Source organism: Heptranchias perlo, chromosome 1, assembly GCF_035084215.1.
Source record: "Heptranchias perlo isolate sHepPer1 chromosome 1, sHepPer1.hap1, whole genome shotgun sequence".
In the NCBI taxonomy this organism is placed as follows: Eukaryota; Metazoa; Chordata; class Chondrichthyes; order Hexanchiformes; family Hexanchidae; genus Heptranchias; species Heptranchias perlo.
In genome coordinates this window covers 160,892,370-160,914,285 of record NC_090325.1, presented here as the reverse complement: position 1 = coordinate 160,914,285, position 21,916 = coordinate 160,892,370, and the positions used below count along the sequence as shown (strand labels likewise).

At 48.8% G+C, this 21,916-nt stretch overlaps 1 protein-coding gene across 2 annotated transcripts in view; it reads right to left on the bottom strand.

Moving 5' to 3' along the window:
• The window catches only part of idua (alpha-L-iduronidase), a 376,360-nt gene that overhangs the window by 353,532 nt on the left and 912 nt on the right, over positions 1 to 21,916 (bottom strand). The gene's annotated exons all lie outside the window — the stretch shown is intronic.

Genomic DNA, 21,916 nt, shown 5'->3' with positions numbered 1-21,916 from the left:
AATTTCCAGGACTAAACACTTGCATTAAGCTTAGCCCATAAGAACCGCACTAAGTGTAAAAACTGCTCTGCAATATTCCAGAGCTGCTGGGGAATCCTCTCTATCTATATCGGTGAGTGAATTTCTTGGCATGAGCGGCAAGAACTACATTTGTGCAGATGACTAAAAGTCGCAAACTGTAACTTTTGTTTCTGGCTGCTAGATCTAACTCAGTAGCTGAGGAGAGTCCACATAGACCAGTGATGGGAAAATCACATTGCTGGTTTGAACGGGAAGGCTAAGCACCCACTCCATCCAAGACAGAAAAACTGTTGGCCTGTGCCACAGGTGAAGCGGGCAAAAACTTGCTCATGATATGGCTTGGTATGCTCTATAACAGAAGAGATGCAAAATTGTCCACTTGAACTGAGAAAAACATCCAGCAGCACATTTATAGATTTTGCCCTACCAAATTTGAATTATTTTTAGAGAAAACATTGAGTTACAGTGAAACCTGTACAAATGGACACCTCCAAGAAATGGACACCTACAAAAAACGGACACTCATTGACCATCCGAATTGTAAAATATACAAGATGCACCTTGAAATAAGGGACACTCGCCAATTACGAACTACGGACAGCCTTCAATGCACCAAGTCTGTTTACAACTTGAAACACCAGACATGCAGGTAAGTGTGAGGCAGCAACAGGTGAAAAAAAATGGCTTTTGGGTAATAGAGATCTCTTTACCCAGCATCCATAGCAGCAGAGAAACCACTCTATCTCTGGATTGTAAGCTTGCACGGCTCTGTCCCAGGGATGGAGCGGTTTCTCTGCTGCTTTGGATGCTGGGTAAAGAACTCCCCATTCCTCATAAGCTGGGTACTGCACCGGGCAACATCAAGGCCGGAATTTTGACTTGAAGCCATGAAAAGGGGGGGGGGGAATTTCCAAACGGGAAATGGGAAGTATGGGTTTGCCTGACGTCCTGTAGAATTTAACTGCAGGACGTCTTTTTCTGAGCAGGTTTCCCACATGACAGCCAGCCAGATAGATAGACAGGCTGGTTGCCTGTCTGTCGGCCGGGAAAGCAGCCAGGGAGCATATGCGTGGTAAGTCTGACGTCGTGGGAGGGGGTGGGGGGAAATGGGGATGGGGGGAGGATGGACCAACGGAAGGATTGGGGCCGACATGGCGGTGGGGGGGGTGGGGTTATTGAGGCCGGACATTGGAGGGGAGCCATGGATAGATCGGGGGAGGGTCGGAGACATCAGGGCAGTCGGACATGGGAGGGGGGTTCGAAGACATTGGGGGTGGGTTGTGGATAAATCAGGGGAGGTCGGAGGCATCAGGGGAGGTCGGAGGCATCAGGGGAGGTCGGAGGCATCAGGGGAGGTCGGAGGCATCAGGGGAGGTCGGAGGCATCAGGGGAGGTCGGAGGCATCAGGGGAGGTCGGAGGCATCAGGGGAGGTCGGAGGCATCAGGGGAGGTCGGAGGCATCAGGGGAGGTCGGAGGCATCAGGGGAGGTCGGAGGCATCAGGGGAGGTCGGAGGCATCAGGGGAGGTCGGAGGCATCAGGGGAGGTCGGAGGCATCAGGGGAGGTCGGAGGCATCAGGGGAGGTCGGAGGCATCAGGGGAGGTCGGAGGCATCAGGGGAGGTCGGAGGCATCAGGGGAGGTCGGAGGCATCAGGGGAGGTCGGAGGCATCAGGGGAGGTCGGAGGCATCAGGGGAGGTCGGAGGCATCAGGGGAGGTCGGAGGCATCAGGGGAGGTCGGAGGCATCAGGGGAGGTCGGAGGCATCAGGGGAGGTCGGAGGCATCAGGGGAGGTCGGAGGCATCAGGGGAGGTCGGAGGCATCAGGGGAGGTCGGAGGCATCAGGGGAGGTCGGAGGCATCAGGGGAGGTCGGAGGCATCAGGGGAGGTCGGAGGCATCAGGGGAGGTCGGAGGCATCAGGGGAGGTCGGAGGCATCAGGGGAGGTCGGAGGCATCAGGGGAGGTCGGAGGCATCAGGGGAGGTCGGAGGCATCAGGGGAGGTCGGAGGCATCAGGGGAGGTCGGAGGCATCAGGGGAGGTCGGAGGCATCAGGGGAGGTCGGAGGCATCAGGGGAGGTCGGAGGCATCAGGGGAGGTCGGAGGCATCAGGGGAGGTCGGAGGCATCAGGGGAGGTCGGAGGCATCAGGGGAGGTCGGAGGCATCAGGGGAGGTCGGAGGCATCAGGGGAGGTCGGAGGCATCAGGGGAGGTCGGAGGCATCAGGGGAGGTCGGAGGCATCAGGGGAGGTCGGAGGCATCAGGGGAGGTCGGAGGCATCAGGGGAGGTCGGAGGCATCAGGGGAGGTCGGAGGCATCAGGGGAGGTCGGAGGCATCAGGGGAGGTCGGAGGCATCAGGGGAGGTCGGAGGCATCAGGGGAGGTCGGAGGCATCAGGGGAGGTCGGAGGCATCAGGGGAGGTCGGAGGCATCAGGGGAGGTCGGAGGCATCAGGGGAGGTCGGAGGCATCAGGGGAGGTCGGAGGCATCAGGGGAGGTCGGAGGCATCAGGGGAGGTCGGAGGCATCAGGGGAGGTCGGAGGCATCAGGGGAGGTCGGAGGCATCAGGGGAGGTCGGAGGCATCAGGGGAGGTCGGAGGCATCAGGGGAGGTCGGAGGCATCAGGGGAGGTCGGAGGCATCAGGGGAGGTCGGAGGCATCAGGGGAGGTCGGAGGCATCAGGGGAGGTCGGAGGCATCAGGGGAGGTCGGAGGCATCAGGGGAGGTCGGAGGCATCAGGGGAGGTCGGAGGCATCAGGGGAGGTCGGAGGCATCAGGGGAGGTCGGAGGCATCAGGGGAGGTCGGAGGCATCAGGGGAGGTCGGAGGCATCAGGGGAGGTCGGAGGCATCAGGGGAGGTCGGAGGCATCAGGGGAGGTCGGAGGCATCAGGGGAGGTCGGAGGCATCAGGGGAGGTCGGAGGCATCAGGGGAGGTCGGAGGCATCAGGGGAGGTCGGAGGCATCAGGGGAGGTCGGAGGCATCAGGGGAGGTCGGAGGCATCAGGGGAGGTCGGAGGCATCAGGGGAGGTCGGAGGCATCAGGGGAGGTCGGAGGCATCAGGGGAGGTCGGAGGCATCAGGGGAGGTCGGAGGCATCAGGGGAGGTCGGAGGCATCAGGGGAGGTCGGAGGCATCAGGGGAGGTCGGAGGCATCAGGGGAGGTCGGAGGCATCAGGGGAGGTCGGAGGCATCAGGGGAGGTCGGAGGCATCAGGGGAGGTCGGAGGCATCAGGGGAGGTCGGAGGCATCAGGGGAGGTCGGAGGCATCAGGGGAGGTCGGAGGCATCAGGGGAGGTCGGAGGCATCAGGGGAGGTCGGAGGCATCAGGGGAGGTCGGAGGCATCAGGGGAGGTCGGAGGCATCAGGGGAGGTCGGAGGCATCAGGGGAGGTCGGAGGCATCAGGGGAGGTCGGAGGCATCAGGGGAGGTCGGAGGCATCAGGGGAGGTCGGAGGCATCAGGGGAGGTCGGAGGCATCAGGGGAGGTCGGAGGCATCAGGGGAGGTCGGAGGCATCAGGGGAGGTCGGAGGCATCAGGGGAGGTCGGAGGCATCAGGGGAGGTCGGAGGCATCAGGGGAGGTCGGAGGCATCAGGGGAGGTCGGAGGCATCAGGGGAGGTCGGAGGCATCAGGGGAGGTCGGAGGCATCAGGGGAGGTCGGAGGCATCAGGGGAGGTCGGAGGCATCAGGGGAGGTCGGAGGCATCAGGGGAGGTCGGAGGCATCAGGGGAGGTCGGAGGCATCAGGGGAGGTCGGAGGCATCAGGGGAGGTCGGAGGCATCAGGGGAGGTCGGAGGCATCAGGGGAGGTCGGAGGCATCAGGGGAGGTCGGAGGCATCAGGGGAGGTCGGAGGCATCAGGGGAGGTCGGAGGCATCAGGGGAGGTCGGAGGCATCAGGGGAGGTCGGAGGCATCAGGGGAGGTCGGAGGCATCAGGGGAGGTCGGAGGCATCAGGGGAGGTCGGAGGCATCAGGGGAGGTCGGAGGCATCAGGGGAGGTCGGAGGCATCAGGGGAGGTCGGAGGCATCAGGGGAGGTCGGAGGCATCAGGGGAGGTCGGAGGCATCAGGGGAGGTCGGAGGCATCAGGGGAGGTCGGAGGCATCAGGGGAGGTCGGAGGCATCAGGGGAGGTCGGAGGCATCAGGGGAGGTCGGAGGCATCAGGGGAGGTCGGAGGCATCAGGGGAGGTCGGAGGCATCAGGGGAGGTCGGAGGCATCAGGGGAGGTCGGAGGCATCAGGGGAGGTCGGAGGCATCAGGGGAGGTCGGAGGCATCAGGGGAGGTCGGAGGCATCAGGGGAGGTCGGAGGCATCAGGGGAGGTCGGAGGCATCAGGGGAGGTCGGAGGCATCAGGGGAGGTCGGAGGCATCAGGGGAGGTCGGAGGCATCAGGGGAGGTCGGAGGCATCAGGGGAGGTCGGAGGCATCAGGGGAGGTCGGAGGCATCAGGGGAGGTCGGAGGCATCAGGGGAGGTCGGAGGCATCAGGGGAGGTCGGAGGCATCAGGGGGGTCAGATATGTGGGGGGGGGGGGAGCAGCCTGAAATTGTGGGGAGGGCGGTTTCCCTGAAATCGCGGGGAGGGGGGTAATTGAAATCACAGGGGGTACCTGAAATCACGGTGGGGGGTGGGGGTTCCTGAAATCACGGGGAAGGGTGCCCTGAAGTCGTGGGGCGGGGGACACCCTGAAATCACAGGGGGCTCAAAGTGTTGGGGGGAGAGGAAGACTGGAGAATAGGAGCTCAGGGGGAGAGGGAGATTGGAGATTGGGGAATGGGGGCTCGGGGAGAGAGATAGGGAATGGGGGCTTGTGGGGAGAGGGAGGCTGGGGGCTTGGGGGGTGAGATGGAGAGAATGGTTTCCCCTTTTACCCACCCTCAGTTTCCCCTCTTCGCCTGCTCAAGGGTATCCTCCTTGTTCTTGGAACTTCTCACACAACAGGGATCTCCCAGGCACTCAGGCCCTATAGCAGCCACATCGCCATGTGCAGGCCGCCAGCATAATAGATCCCAGGATCAGGACATCCCTCAATGGAAAAAGATCCCAGAATGGCAATGAACTGGGAAATCCATCGAACAGGAAATGAACTGTAATCACATCCTGCTGGCAGGGCTCCAGAATTAGGCAAGGGTCCCAGGTGAGGGCGGAAAAAAAGAGGGAACGCTGCAGGAGATACAGCCAATCCCAGGATATCTGGCTCATCTGGTTTACTGTACATACAATTACCATTTTAAAAATAAGTACACCTGCAAAGAAAGGACACCTTATTACAGGTTTCACTGTACACCACACTCGAGTGAAGTGCTCATGATTACAGATCAATCATTAGTGGTGGGAACATTTGAGATGATGAATTAAGAATATCACACGAGAAGTGTATAGGCACAACATTAAAGCATCGGCCAAGTGTGGTCTGCCACCCCTCAAATCATAAGAGAAGGAGACGTCACATATGTTGTTTAGTCTTATAGCCTGGGATTTTAAAGAGAAATTGGTTGAAAGGTGGATCCAGTCATTAGATTAAGGACAGGACTCAGAAAACAGGTTTCTATACCAAATCTTGGGGATTACTGTGGCCAGTGACTGGAGCACATACGCTCAAATATTTCGACGTGGTATTGTATAGGTGAGCTGTTAGTAACATAGTTCCCCATGTCATATAGGAGGTGTGCTTTAATATAATTACAAAATGAAAGGTTTATAAGTAAAGTAATAATTTGATTTACTATTTATTATGCATTATTCCTATAGTATTTTCAAAATCTAAATCTTTATCCAACTTCTCTTTCTGACCCCTATGCCAGCTGACATTGTAAATGGTTCCCTCTCCTCAGGTACTGTCCCCTGCCCTTTTAAAATATCCGTCATCACCTCTCTCCTCAAAAACCCACCCTCAACCCCACTGCCTTTGCAAATTACCGCCCCAACTCCAACCTCCCTTTCATAGAAACATAGAAAATAGGAGCAAGAGTAGGCCATTCGGCCCTTTGGGCCTGCTCCACCATTCAAAATGATCATGGCTGGTCGTCTAGCTCAGTACCCTGTTCCCGCTTTTTCCCCATATCCCTTGATCCCATTAGCATTAAGAAATATATCTATCTCCTTCTTGAATACATCTAATGACTTGGCCTCCACTGCCTTCTGTGGTAGAGAATTCCACAGGTTCACCACCCTCTGAGTGAAGAAATTTCTCCTCATCTCGGTTCTAAATGGCATACCCCATATCCTGAGACTGTGACCGCTGGTTCTGGACTCCCCAGCCATCGGGAACATCCTCCCTGCATCTAGTTTCCTCGCCAAAGTTCTGGAATATGTTATCACCTCCCAAATCTGTGCCCAACTTTCTCGCAATTCCCGTTGGAATTTCTCCTAACAAGTTTCCACTCTTGCCGCAGTACTGAAATGGCCCTGAACCAAAGTGACAAATGACATCCTCTGTGACATGGTGTAACCCTCCTCAACCTCTCTGCAGCCTTTGAAACAGTCAACCATGCCATCCTCCTACAATGTCTCTCCTCTGTTGTTCAGCTTAGTGGGACTGCCTTCATTTGGTTCCACTCTAACCAATCCAATCGTAGCCACAGCATCTCCAGAAATAGCTCATCTTCCTGCCCCCATACTTTTACCTGCGGATTCCCTCAAGGATCTAACAATGGGGGCATCGGTGCTGAGGAAAACGATTGTTCTCTCTTTGCTCAGTGGACAAAGGGGAAATGCAATGTGGAGTTGGGGGTCCAATCTCAATATTTATGCTTAGTGGAGCAGGGGAAGTAGGGTTTTTCTTACAATTTCATGCCTCACAACCCTCTGTGTAAAAAGGGTTTTTTTGCTCTCTGTCCTAAATCGCTCACATTTAATCTTATATCTACGTTTCTATCTTTCTATGTTCAAGGTTGAAACTCTGAAATTCTTGCCAGTGAAGGTCAGGGAAGGGTTCACATTTCAGCTTATTTTGTCAACCGCACAGCAGCTCGTCATCCGTTTAAGCACTCAGCATACTTCTTTCCCTTATTGTGCTGTCAACGCGAGAATTGGATGCAAAAGACTTCAAAATTTAATTTTTCTTCAAGGCCGCCAGTTAATAATTCAGCCATCCACCACTACCAGAAAAACAATGAGCCTAGATTCCTTCATATGAAACTTCCAAGTGCTTCTGTGCTTTTGCTTCAATGTCTCAGCAGGAAACTGTGATTTAGGATTGCAGTCTCCATTTCTTCAAGAGTCTCCTGCTGGGAGGCCAGGGTGTTGATCCTCTCCTTTATATTATTAGTAATGCAGTTTCTGGATTTTTTAAAGTGATTCTAAATGTATTTGTGTCTCATTCAGTGGGTGTAGCCGAATCCACCTCTACCAACCTTTCTGCTGTTCCCCACAGCAATGATTGCTGCAGTGTCACCTGGTGGACTATGTTATATATTGCACTGAGGTTTCACAGGAGAGGCTTACGATCAGTTGATTGACATTAATGTAATGATCAGTGGAGGGGTGGTACTTGAGTTAATGAGTCAGATAATGTTATTCTGGCAGCACCACCTATAGGCACAATACCATTAGAATGTTGCAACCATGCACTGCTTTTAATAATACAAAAGATTAGGCGTAGCCAAGCCTCCGGGATTATATTGTATTCTCCAGGAATTAAAGATTAATCTCCTGGACATCGCTGGGAAGGGGGATAGTTGGAAACAAATCATGTAAAAGATCATATTTATGGTTTTATGGTCCAAGTTTGAAAATTACATCCATGGTATACTTGTAGTTACATACAGAATATGTGTGAATGTCCTAACGTAACATATTGAAAACGTGCAAAACTGTACACAATTTCTCTTTTTGGCCTTCATCTTCAAAAGGTTGGCCACCCCTGCTCTCAAGTAACATCACTACAACAAAGCCTGCACTGACTAAAGCATTCTTAACCTTCCCATGTACATGGCCTGATAATGCTATTACTCTTGTCCATCTGCATATTGTCCGTTACTCAGTGTTCTCTCTGCGCTAACTTATTCCCTCTATCTCATCTCCTGCCCCTTGGTCTCCACCTTTCCTGATACTAATTTGTTCCTGGAATCATTGTTCTTCAGGGCAATGCAGGAGGCAATGGGCATGATTTTATCGGGGGGGGGGGGGCAGGGGGAGGGGTGAAATTCCTGATGGGAAGGACGTGTATTTATTTTTTTGACAGTTTCCCACCAGATAGGCCGGCCTGATTGATAGGCTGGCCTCAGTTAGACGGGAGAAGAGGAAGGAAAAGGAGGTGAAACGTTAAGTGTTAGATTTGTGGGGGGGGAAAAGAGTCTCAGTCATTGGTGGGGGGGGGGGGGTTCGGTCATTGGTTGGTGGGGGGGGGCGGGGGGGGGAGTTGGTTAGTCATCAGGGTGGGGGAGGGCCCAGTCATCAAGTGGGTGGAGTCATCAGGGAGGTCGGTCATTGGGGGGGTGGGGTCAGTCATCGGGGGGGGATGAGAGGACTCAGTCATGGGGTGGGGGGGTGGGTGGGAGGTCATCGCAGGAGTCGAAGATTGTGGAGAGGTGGGGGGCGGATCAGAGATCGTGAGGGTGGCCACTGCAGGTAGGCTTGTTGGGCCTGGGGGAAGCACTTCTGCTCCTCCGGGCCCACAAGCTGTGCCATAAAGGCACTTGGGAGGGTCGGTCATTGGGGGTTCAGTCATCTGGGGTTGTCATCCGGAAGGCTCAGTCATCGGGGAGGAAATCGAGGGGTTCAGTCATGGGGGCGGGGGAGGTCAGTCATCGCAGGGTTCGGAGATCGTGGTGGGGGTGGGGCAATCGGTGGAGGTAGGCTTGTTGGGCCTGGAGGAAGCCTTCCTGCTCCGCCTGGCCCACAAGCAGTGCAAGAAAGGCACTTAACTGCAGTTACCGGCCTTCTTACCTCCTCTCACGTGGCGTGAAGTAGAAGGCCCAGGAATCCCAGCCCCCAGGGGTTAAATACAAAAAATCTGTAAAAATGGAGGCCCGCAGCCTCCTTGAAAGCTTTTACTGACTGACCCGCCTCCTAAGAGTGGGTTGGTCGGCCGTCCCTCGTCCTGCCTCCGTGAAAACGTGGGTGGGGTGGAGGCAAGTTGGGGGGAGGGGTAGGAGGGTCAGTCAATCATTGGGGTTGCCCTCCAAGTCACACACCATCCTGACTTCGAAATATATCAACATTCCTTCGTCGTCGCTGGGTCAAAATCTTGGAACTCCCTACTTAACAGCACTGTGGGAGTACCTTCACCACACGGACTGCAGGCCTAACACCACCTTCTCAAGGCAATCCACATCATGGCAATCATTGGGGTGGGGGAGTGTGCAGTCATCGGGGGGCGGGGGGGGCGATCATCGTCCAAAGTCAATGTGGTTAAAGTGATTTTTAAAAAATTGTTCTCATTATGTTGGCAACGCTGCCCATCATCAGCTGCCTTGAGAAGGTAGTGTTAGGCCTACAGTCCTTGTGGTGGTGGCATTTCCACAATAGTGTTAGGTAAGGAATTCCACAATTTTTTTTATTCATTCATGGGATGTGGGCATCGCTAGCAAGGCCAGCATTTATTGCCCATCCCTAATCGCCCTGGAGAAGGTGGTGGTGAGCCGCCTTTTTGAACCACTGCAGTCCGTGTGGTGAAGGTACTCCCACAGTGCTGTTAAGTAGGGAGTTCCAAGATTTTGACCCAGCGACGACGAAGGAATGTTGATATATTTCGAAGTCAGGATGGTGTGTGACTTGGAGGGCAACCCACTCTTGCAGGTGGTGGTGTTCCCATGCGCCTGCTGCCCTTGTCCATCTAGGTGGTAGAGATCATGGCTCCTTGTTGCCACACTCAGTCAAATGCTGCCTTGATGTCAAGGGCAGTCAATCTCACCTCACCCCAGAAATTCAACACTTTTGTCCATGTTTGGACCAAGGCTGTAATGAGGTCTGCAGCTGAGTGGTCCTGGCGGAATCCAAACTGAGTATCGGTGAGCAGGTTATTGGTGAGTAAGTGCCACTTGATAGCACTGTCGACGACACCTTCCATAACTTTGCTGACGATTGAACGTAGATTGATGGGTGGTAATTGGCCTGATTGGATTTGTCCTGCTTTTTGTGGACAGCACATGCCTGGGCAATTTTCCACTTTGTCGAGTAGATAGTGTTGTAGCTGTACTGGAACAGCTTGGCTAGAGGAGCGGCTAGTTCTGGAGCACAAGTCTTCAGTACGACAGCCGGGATGTTGTCAGGGCCCACAGTCCCTGTACCATCTACACTGTATCCAGTGCACTCAGCTGTTTCTTGATATCACGTGGAGTGAATTGAATTGGCTGAAGACTGGCTTCTGTGATGGTGGGGATCTCGGGAGGAGGCTGAAATGGATCATCCACTTGGCACTTCTGGCTGAAGTTAGTTGCAAACACTTCAGCCTTGTCTTTTGTACTCACATGCTGGGCTCCGGCATCATTGAGGACGGGGATGTTCAGGGAGCCGTCTCCTCCTGTTAGTTGTTTAATTGTCCACCACCATTTATGACTGGATGTGGCAGGACTGCAGAGCTTTGATCTGATCTGTTGGTTGTGGGATCGCTTAGCTCTGTCCGCTGTTTAGCATGTATGTAGTCCTGTGTTGTAGCTTCTCCAGGTTGGCATCTTGTTACTAGGAACACTTGGTGCTGCTCCTGGCATGCTCTTCTACACTCCTCATTGAACCAGGGTTGATCCCTGGCTTGATGGTAATGGTAGAGTGGGGGATATGCCAGGCCATGAGGTTACAAATTGTGGTGGAATAAAATTCTGCTGCTGCTGATGGCCCACAGCACCTCATGGATGCCCAGTTTTGAGCTGCTAAATCCGTTCTGAATCTATCCCATTTAGCACAGTGGTAATGCCACACAATACAATGGACGGTGTCCTCAGTGTGAAGACTGGATTTTGTCTCCACAAGGACTGTGCAGTGGTCACTCCTACCAATAATATTATGGACAGATGCATCTGCAACAGGTAGATTGGTGAGGACGAGGTTAAGAGGGTTTTTCCCTCATGTTGGTTCTCTCACCACCTGCCGCAGGCCCAGTCTGGCAGCTATGTCCTTCAGGATTCGGTCAGCTCAGTCAGTAGTGGTGCTACCAAGCCACTCTTGGTGATGGACATTAAAGTTCCTCACCCAGGGTATATTCTGTGCCCTTGCTACCCTCAGTGCTTCCTCCAAATGGAGAAATACTGATTCATCAACTGAGGTAGTGTGGTAGGTGGTAATCATCAGGAGGTTTCCTTGCCCATGACCTGATGTCATGAGACTTCATGGGGTCTGGAGTCAATGTTGAGGACTCCCAGGGCCACTCCCTCCTGACTGTATACTACCTGCCGGTGGGACAGAACATACCCAGGGATGGTGATGGAGGAGTCTGGGACATTGGCTGAAAGTTATGATTCTGTGAGTATGACTATGTCAGGCTGCTACTTGACTAGTCTGTGGGATAGCTCTCCCAATCTTGGCACCAGTCCCCAGATGTTAGCGAGGAGGACATTGCAGGGTCGACTGGGCTTGGTTTGCCTTTGTCGTATCCGATGCCTGGTGGTCCGATGCCAGGTTAGTCCCTCCGGTTTTATTCTTATTATGTCTTTTTGTAGCGGGATTGTACAACTGAGTGGCTTGCTAGGCCATTTCAGAGGGCAGTTAAGAATCAACCACATTGCTGTGGGTCTGGAGTCACATATAGGCCAGACAGAGTAAGGACATATTGGCTTTGGAGGGTGTGCAGCGTAGGTTTACTAGAATGATACCCAGACTTCAAGGGTTAAGTTAAGAGGAGAGATTACACAAATTGGGGTTGTATTCTCTAGAGTTTCAAAGATTAAGGGGTGATCTGATCGAAGTTTATAAGATATTAAGGGGAACAGATAGGGTGGATGGAGAGAAACTATTTCCGCTGGTTGGGGATTCTAGGAGTAGGGGGCACAATCTAAAAATTAGAGCCAGTCCTTTCAGGAGTGAGACTAGAAAACATTTCTACACACAAAGGGTGGTAGAAGTTTGGAACTCTCTTCCGCAAACGGCGACTGATACTAGCTCAATTGCTAAATTTAAATGTGAGACAGATAGCTTTTTGGCAACCAAAGGTATTAAGGGATATGGGCCAAAGGCAGGTATATGGAACTAGATCACAGATCAGCCATGATCTTATCAAATTGCGGAGCAGGCACGAGGGACTGAATGGCCTACTCCTGTTCCTATGTTCCGATGACAGCAGGTTTCCTTCCCTAGAGGACATTAGTGAACAGATGAGTCTTTACGACAATATGGTATTTTCATGATCACCATTACTGATACTAGCTTTTTATTCCGGATTTTATTAAATTTAATTAACTGAATTTAAATTCCCCAGCTGCCACAGCAGGATTTGAACTCACATCTCCAGATTATTAGTCCAGGCCCCTGAACTGGTCCCTTGCTTTTTGTGGTATATATTAAAATAGATTTAGACCTAAATGTAAGGGGCACAATTAAGAAGTTTGCAGATGATACAAAAAATGGCCATGTGGTTGATAGTGAGGAGGAAAGCTGTAGACTGCAGGGACATCTCAATGGACTGGTCAGGTGGGCAGAAAAGTGGCAAATGGAATTCAATCCGGAGAAGTGTGAGGTACTGCATTTGAGGAGGGCAAACAAAGCAAGGGAATACACAATAAATGGGAGGATACTGAGAAGCATAGAGGAATAGAGGGACTTTGGAGTGCATGTCCACAGATCCCTGAAAGTAGCAGGATAGGTAGATAAGGTGGTTAAAAAGGCATACAGGATACTTTCCTTTACTAGCCGAGCATAGAATATAAGAGCAAGGTGGTTACGCTAGAACTGTATCAAGCATTAGTTAGGCCACAGCTTGAGTACTATGTACAGTTCTGGTCACCACATTACAGGAAATATGGGACTGCACTGGAGAGGATACAGAAGAGATTTACGAAGATGTTGCCAGGACTGGAGTATTTTAGCTATGAGGAAAGATTAGATAGGCTGGGGTTGTTTTCATTGGAACAGAGAAGTCTATGGGGTGATTTAATTGAGGTGCATAAAATTATGAGGGGCCGAGATAGAGTGGATAGGAAGGACCTATATCCCTTAGCAGTGGGGTCAATAACCAGACAGCATAGATTTAAAGTAATTGGTAGGATGATTAGAAGGGAGCTAAGGAGAATATTTTTTCACCCAAAGGGTGGTAGGCTCTGGAACGCACTGCCTGAAACCCTCAACTCATTTAAAAAGTATTTGGATGTGCACTTGAAATGCCATAACTTACAGGGCAATGGACCAAGTGCTGGAAAGTGGGATTAAGCTGGTTAGAACATAAGAACATAAGAAATAGGAGCAGGAGTAGGCCAATCGGCCCCTCGAGCCTGCTCCGCCATTCAATAAGATCATGGCTGATCTGATCCTAACCTCAAATCTAAATTCATGTCCAATTTCCTGCCCGCTCCCCGTAACCCCTAATTCCCTTTACTTCGAGGAAACTGTCGATTTCGGTTTTAAATTTATTTAATGATGTAGCTTCCACAGCTTCCTGGGGCAGCAAATTCCACAGACCTACTACCCTCTGAGTGAAGAAGTTTCTCCTCATCTCAGTTTTGAAAAAGCAGCCCCTCATCCTAAGAATATGCCCCCCTAGTTCTAGTTTCACCCATCCTTGGGAACATCCTTACCGCATCCACCCGATCAAGCCCCTTCACAATCTTATATGTTTCAATAAGATCGCCTCTCATTCTTCTGAACTCCAATGAGTAGAGTCCCAATCTACTCAACCTCTCCTCATATGTCCGCCCCCTCATCCCCGGGATTAACCGAGTGAACCTTCTTTGTACTGCCTTGAGAGCAAGTATGTCTTTTCTTAAGTATGGACACCAAAACTGTATGCAGTATTCCAGGTGCGGTCTCACCAATACCTTACATAACTGCAGCAATACCTCCCTGTTTTTATATTCTATCCACCTAGCAATAAAAGCCAACATTCCGCTGGCCTTCTTGATCACCTGCTGCACCTGCATACTAACTTTTTGATTTTCTTGCACTAGGACCCCCAGATCCCTTTGTACTGCAGTACTTTCCAGTTTCTTGCAATTAAGATAATAACTTGCTCTCTGATTTTTCCTGCCAAAGTGCATAACCTCACATTTTCCAATATTGTATTGCATCTGCCAAATCACCGCCCACTCACCCAGCCTGTCTATATTCCCTTGTAGGTTTTTTATGTCCTCCTCACTCTCTACTTTCCCTCCCATCTTTGTATCATCTGCACACTTTGATATGTTACACTCGGTCCCCTCCTCCAAATCGTTAATATAGATTGTAAAGAGTTGGGGACCCAGCACCGACCCCTGCGGAACACCACTGGCCACTGGTTGCCAGTCCGAGAATGAACCATCTATCCCAACTCTCTGCTTCCTGTTAGATAACCAATCCTCCACCCATGCCAGAATATTACCCCCAATCCAGTGATTCTTTATCTTGAGCAATAATCTTTTATGTGGCACCTTGTCGAATGCCTTCTGGAAGTCTAAATACACTATGTCCACTGGTTCCCCTTTATCCACCCTGTACGTTATGCCCTCAAAGAACTCAAGCAAATTTGTCAGACATGACTTCCCCTTCGTAAAGCCATGCTAACTTTGTCCTATTAAATTATGTTTATCCAAATATTCCGCTACTGTCTCTAATAATATACTCCAAAAGTTTACCCACCACAGATGTTAGGCTAACTGGTCTATAATTTCCAGCCTTCTGCCTACTACCCTTTTTAAATAAGGGTGTTACATTAGCAGTTTTCCAATCTGCCGAGACCTTTGCCGAGTCCAGAGAATTTTGGAAAATTATTACCAAAGCATCCACAATCCCTACTGCCACTTCCCTCAAGACCCTAGGATGGAAGCCATCAGGTCCAGGGGATTTATCCGCCTCGAGTCCCATTAATTTACTGAGTACCAATTCCTTAGTAATTTTAATCGTATTTAGCTCCTCCCCCCGCCTAGAGCCCCCTGTTTGTCCAGTGTTGGGATATTCTTAGTGTCCTCTACCGTAAAGACTGAAACAAAATATATGTTCAGCATTTTTGCCATCTCCATGTTTCCCACCATTAATTTCCCGGTCTTATCCTCTAAGGGACCTACGTTTGCCTTAGCCACCCTTTTTCTTTTTATATAACTATAGAAACTCTTGCGATCTGTTTTTATATTTTTTGCTAATTTATTTTCATAATCTATCTTCCCTTTCTTAATCGATCCTTTAGTTACTTTTTGCTGTCTTTTGAAGACTTCCCAATCTTCTATCCTCCCACTAAGTTTGGCTACCTTATATGTCCTTGTTATTAGTTGGATACTATCCTTAATTTCTTTACTTAGCCACGGATGGCTGTCATTTCTTTTACACCCTTTTTTCCTCAGTGGAATATTTTTTTTTTGAAAGTTGTAAAATAACTCCTTAAATGAACACCACTGTTCATGTACCGTCTTACCCTTTAATCTATTTTCCCAGTCCACTTTAATCAATTCTGCTCTCATACCATTATAGTCTCCTTTATTCAAGCTCAGTACGTTCAGTTAGCTCTTTCTCGGCCAGCTGAATGGCCTCCTTCCGTGCCGGAACTTTCTATGATTGATTCCATGAATACTAGTCCAGTAACATAACCATTATGCTACTGTTTTTTAAAATTAATTCCCAAGATGTCGACGTTGCTGCCGGCATTTACTGCTCATCCTTAGTTGACCTGAGAAGGTGGTAGTGGACCACCTTTTCAAGCCGGAGCAGTGTGACACAACATAGTGGCTTCTTAGGCCACTTCAGAGGGCTGTTATGAGTTGACCACATTGGTGTAAGCTGGAATCACTTATAGGCCCAACGGGGTAAGGATGGCAGGTTTCCTTCATAAAAGTGCATTAGTGAATCAGTTGGGTTTTTATGACAATACTACAGCTTCATGGTCATTTTTACTGCTGCCAGCTTTTTATTTCCAGATTCTTACATAGAAACATAGAAAATAGGAGCAGGAGTAGGCCCTTCGAGCCTGCTCCGCCATTCAATATGATCATGGCTGATCCTCTATCTCAATACCATATTCCCGCTCTCTCCCCATACCCCTTGATGCCTTTTGTGTCTAGAAATCTATCTGGCTCCTTCCTAAATATATTCAGTGACTTGGCCTCCACAGCCTTCTGTGGTAGAGAATTCCACAGGTTCACTCTGAGTGAAGAAATCTCTCCTCATCTCAGTCCTAAATGTCCTACCCCTGAGACTGTGACCCCTTGTTCTGGACCCCCCAGCCAGGGGAAACATCCTCCCTGCATCCAGTACAGCTACAACACTGGCATCTACCAGACAATGTGGAAAATTGCCCAGGTATGTCCTGTCCACAAAAAGCAGGACAAATCCAATCCGGCCAATTACCGCCCCATCAGTCTACTCTCAATCATCAGCAAAGTAATGGAAGGTGTCGTCGACAGTGCTATCAAGTGGCACTTACTCACCAATAACCTGCTCACTGAAGCTCAGTTAGGATTCCTCCAGGACCACTCGGCTCCAGACCTCATTACAGCCTTGGTCCAAACATGGACAAAAGAGCTGAATTCTAGAGGTGAGGTGAGAGTGACTGCTCTTGACATCATGGCAGCATTTGACCAAGTGTGGCACCAAGGAGCCCTAGTAAAATTGAAGTCAATGGGAATCAGGGGGAAAACTCTCCAGTGGCTAAAATCATACCTAGCACAAAGGAAGATGGTAGTGGTTGTTGGAGGCCAATCGTCTCAGCCCCAGGACACTGTTGCAGGAGTTCATCAGGGCAGTGTCCGAGGCCCAACCATCTTTAGCTGCTTCATCAATGACCTTCCCTCCATCATAAGGTCAGAAATGGGGATGTTCGCTGAAGATTGCACAGTGTTCAGTTCCATTCGCAACCCCTCAGATAATGAAGCAGTCCGTGCCCACATGCAGCAAGACCTGGACAACATCCAGGCTTGGGCTCATAAGTGGCAAGTAACATTCGCGCCAGACAAGTGCCAGGCAATGACCATCTCCAACAAGTGAGAGTCTAAATACCTCCTCCTGACATTCAATGGCATTACCATCGCCGAATCCCCCACCCTCAACATCCTGGGGGTCACCATTGACCAGAAACTTAACTGGACCAGCCATATAAATATTGTGGCTACAAGAGCAGGTCAGAGGCTGGGTATTCTGCGGCGAGTAACTCACCTCCTGACTCCCCAAAGCCTTTCCACCATCTACAAGGCACAAGTCAGGAGTGTGATGGAATACTCTCCACTTGCCTGAATGAGTGTCGCTCCAACAACACTCAAGAAGCTCAACACCATCCAGGACAAAGCAGCCCGCTTGAATGGCACCCCATCCACCACCCTAAACATTCACTCCCTTCACCACCGGTGCACTGTGGCTGCAGTGTGTACCATCTACAGGATGCACTGCAGCAATGCACCAAGGCTTCTTCGACAGCACCTCCCAAACCCGCAACCTCTACCACCTAGAAGGACATGGGCAGCAGGCACATGGGAACAACACCACCTGCACATTCCCCTCCAAGTCACACACCATCCCGACTTGGAAATATATCGCCGTTCCTTCATCGTCGCTGGGTCAAAATCCTGGAACTCCCTTCCTAACAGCACTGTGGGAGAACCTTCACCACACGGGCTGCTGCAGTTCAAGAAGGCGACTCACCACCACCTTCTCAAGGGCAATTAGGGATGGGCAATGAATGGTGGTCTCGCCAGCAACGCCCACATCCCATGAACGAATAAAAAAAAAACTGCTTGCTGCATCTGCATGTTTGCTTTCAGTGACTGGTGTACATCACCCAGGTCCCTTTGTACATCAACGTTTCCCAATCTATCACTATTTAAGTAATACTCTGCCTTTCTGTTTTTCCTTCCGAAGTGGATAACTTCACATTTATCCACATTATACTGCATCTGCCATGTATTTGCCCACTCACTCAACTTGTCTAAATCGTCTTGAAGCTTCTTTGCATCCTCCTCACAACTCACGATCCCACCTAGTTTTGTGTTGTCAGCAAACTTGGAAATATTACATTTGGTTCCCTCATCCAAATCATGGATATGTATTGTGAATGATCCCTGTGGTATCCCACCAGTCACTTCCAGCCACCCCGAAATAGACCCATTTATTCCTGCTCTCTGTTTCCTGTCTGTTAACCAATTTTCAATCCATGCCAGTGTATTACCAACAATCCCATGTGCTTTAATTTTGCACACTAACCTCTTATGTGGGACTTTATCAAAGGAGGTCGCAGCCGGGATCCCGCGGGATCAGTCCCCAGCAGTCATAGAGTTACAAAGAATGTACAGCACAGAAACACGCCATTCAGCCCAATAGGTCCATGCCAGTGTTTATGCTCCACGTGAGTCACCTTCCACCCTGCTTCATCGAACCCATTCAGCCTACGCGTCTACTCCTTTCTCTCATGTGTGCTTATCTAGCTTCCCCCTAAATCGTTATTGATGTTTGCCTCAACTACTACTTGTGGTAGTGCGTTCCACATTTTTACCACTCTTTGGGTAAAGAAGTTTCTCCGGAATGCCCTATTGGATTTATTAGTGACTATCTTATATTTATGACCTCTAGTTTTGGACTCCCTCACAAGTGGAAACATTTCCTCTACGTTATCTTAAAGACCTCCATCAGGTCACCCCTCAGCCTTCTCTTTTCTAGAGAAAAGAGCCCCAGCCCATTCAGCCTTTCCTGATAAGTATATCCTCTCAGTTCTCGTATCATCCTTGTGAATCTTTTTTGCATCTTCTCTATATCCTTTTTATAACATGGAGACCAAGAACTGTGTACAGTACTCCAGGTGTGATTTAACCAAGGTTCTATACAAGCTTAACATAACTTCTCTGCTTTTCAATTTTATCCCTCCAGAAATGAACTCCAGTGCTTTGTTTGCCTTTTTATGGCCTTATTAACCTGTGTCGCTACTTTTAGTGATCTGTGTTTCTGTACCCCATTTAGGCTCTTATTATCCAAGCAGGATGTGGCCTCCTTATTCTTCCTACCAAAATGCACCACCTCACACTTATCTATATTGAAATTCATGTCAATTTCACGCCCATTCTGCAAGTTTGTTGCTGTCTTCTTGTATTTTGTCGCATTCTTCCTTTGTATTGATTACACCCACCAATTTGGTATCGTCCGCAAATTTTGAAATTGTACTTCCGATTCCCAAGTCCAAATCGTTGATGTAAATTGTGAGCAGCTGTGGCCCTAGCACCAATCCCTGTGGAACACCACTTCCCACCTTTCGCCAGTCTGAGTAGCTACCCTTAACCCCTACTCTCTCTTTTCTGTTTTGCAGCCAGCTTGCTATCCATTCTGCAACCTGTCCCGACTCCACATGCTCTGACCTTAGTCATGAGTCTGCAATGCAGTACTTTATCAAAGGCCTTTTGAAAATCCAAATATATTACATCTACTTCATTACCTTTGTCTACTCTTTCTGTTACTTCTTCAAAGAATTCAATAAGGTTGGTCAAGCATGGCTTTACCTTTTGAAACTCATGCTGACACTCTATTATATTTTCATTTTCTAGATGTTTTTCTATTACATCTTTGAGTAAAGATTCCATTATCTTTCCTATCACCAACATTAAGCTAATTGGTCTATAGTGTCCTGGACTTGTTCTACCTCCCTTTTTAAATATAGGAATCACATTAGCTGTCCGTCAGTCCTCTGGCAATATTCCTTTTTCTAATGAATTTTTATATATATATGCAATAGTGCCTCTGCTATCTCTTCCCTAACTTCTTTTAATATGCTCAGATGCAATCCATCCAGGCCTGGGGTTTTATCCTCTCTAAATTTGATTAGTTTATCAATTATCTCCCCCTTTTCTATCTTAAATGTCTTCATACCTTTTTTGATCTCTTCTTCTAATGTCATGCCCACCGAGTTAGTCTTCCTAGTAAATACTGAGGCAAAGTAACTATTCAGTATTTCAGCCATTTCGCTGGTCATTACCTGTGAGTTTACCTTGTGCATCCCTTAGTGGCCCTATCCCTATCCTGATTTTTCTTTTGTTATTCATGTGTCTGTAGAATACTTTACTATTTCTTTCTAGATCCCTTGATAATTTAATAGTTCCTCTTTGCTTTCCTAATTGTTTTTGACTTCTTTCTTGACCTCTTTGTATTCCCTTTTGTCATCCTCTCCTTTATTGTCTATGTACTTAATGTATGCCTTTTTCTTTAGTTTCAATTTTACCCTTATCTCTTTATTCATCTATGGTGTTTCATTATTGGCTAGTCTGTTCTTGTTTTTTTTTAAGAGGAATATATTTCTCATGAACTCTATTGATCACCTCTTAAAATATTTCCCACTGCTGTTCTATCTGTCTGTCAATTTTTTTTTCCAGTTTACATGCCCTAATTCCATTCCCATCCCCTCCAAATTAGCTCTTTTCCAATTCTTTGGTCTTTGTCTTACTTATGTCTTTCTCAGTCATTATTTTAAACTTTATGTTATGATCACTATTTCCTAGATGTTCCCCTACACTTACTTCTCTTATCTGCTCTGGTTCATTTGCCATTACTAGATCCAGCAGTGATTCCTCTCTTGTTGGGCTTCTCACATACTGGGTAAGAAAGGAATCCTATACACACCGTAAAAACTCCAGTCCCTTTTCCCTACCTCTTCTTGCCAGTTTATTTGGAGGTCGTTGAAATCTCCCATGATTATTATTCAATGTTTTTTTAACTCATTTCATAGATTTGCTGACTTATTTCTTCCCCACTTCCCTGGTGGTCTGTAGGATATACCTATTAATGTGACCGATCCCTTCTTCTCCTTTGTCTCAATCCATATGGATTGTTTCTATTTTAATGTTAGTTAAGTCCTTTTTTTCTACTGACATTATGTTGTCTCTAATTAGTACAGCTTCCCCCCCCCACCCCGGCTTTTTCCTTCCCTATCCTTTCTAAATACATTATATTTAAATACCAGTCCTGTTCTTTATGTAGCCATGTTTCAGTTATCCCTAATACATCTAGCTCCTCGTTATGAATTATTGCCTTCAGTTCCAGTTTTGTTTCTGATGCTGTGCACATTGTTGTACAGGCAATTTAATGTTTTTAATAATTGTTCCCCTCACTTTATTTTTAACAGTCATTTTGCACTTATGCTCTATAATTGTATTTGTTCCCTGACTGTTTATGTCACCCTTATTCCTTACCTTTACGATCATCTCCTATTTCTTTTATCTTCAGACTTATGTAATTTTCACCAGATCCCTCCCACCGTCTTACTGGTTTAAAGTCCTATCCACAGCCCAATGTATCCTTTCTGCGAGGACACTGGTCCCACTCTCGTCAGTTAAGTGCTGGGGTAAAGCCTGGGCCAAGGCTTCATTGCAGCGCCCGGAGGAGCACTCCTGCTCCTCCTGGCCCAGAAGGAGACCGAAAATAAAATTTTAAAACTTACCTGCCTGGGCCCTTCTGTTCCATGATCCAGTTCCTGACAGGGATGTCATCATGGCTCCCCACTCAAGACCTTCAATTAAAATTGCAGATCTGGTCCCAATGATATCATCTGCATATTTAAACAAGAACCCACCAGCTTGAGTCAGGTGTCCAGCTCGACTGCTGAAAAGAGCAGGTTAACCTCGGGAAGGGAGCAGAAGGGGTAAGTCGATGCCCTCATTTTAACTGCCCGGTTTCTGCCGGGGGGGAAGGGGGCGTGCGGGTGGGAAGTTAAAATCAGGGGCACAGAAGTCTGTCTTTCCAAATGAAAGTCCATTTTCTTTCCTCACTTATCTGTATCTCACAATGTGAAAGCTTAAGCTTATTCAAAGAACTGTCATCAGCAAAGAAAATATCTGAACTCAAGCCATGATCTCACTCCTCCCCATTCTGCAAAAAGGGC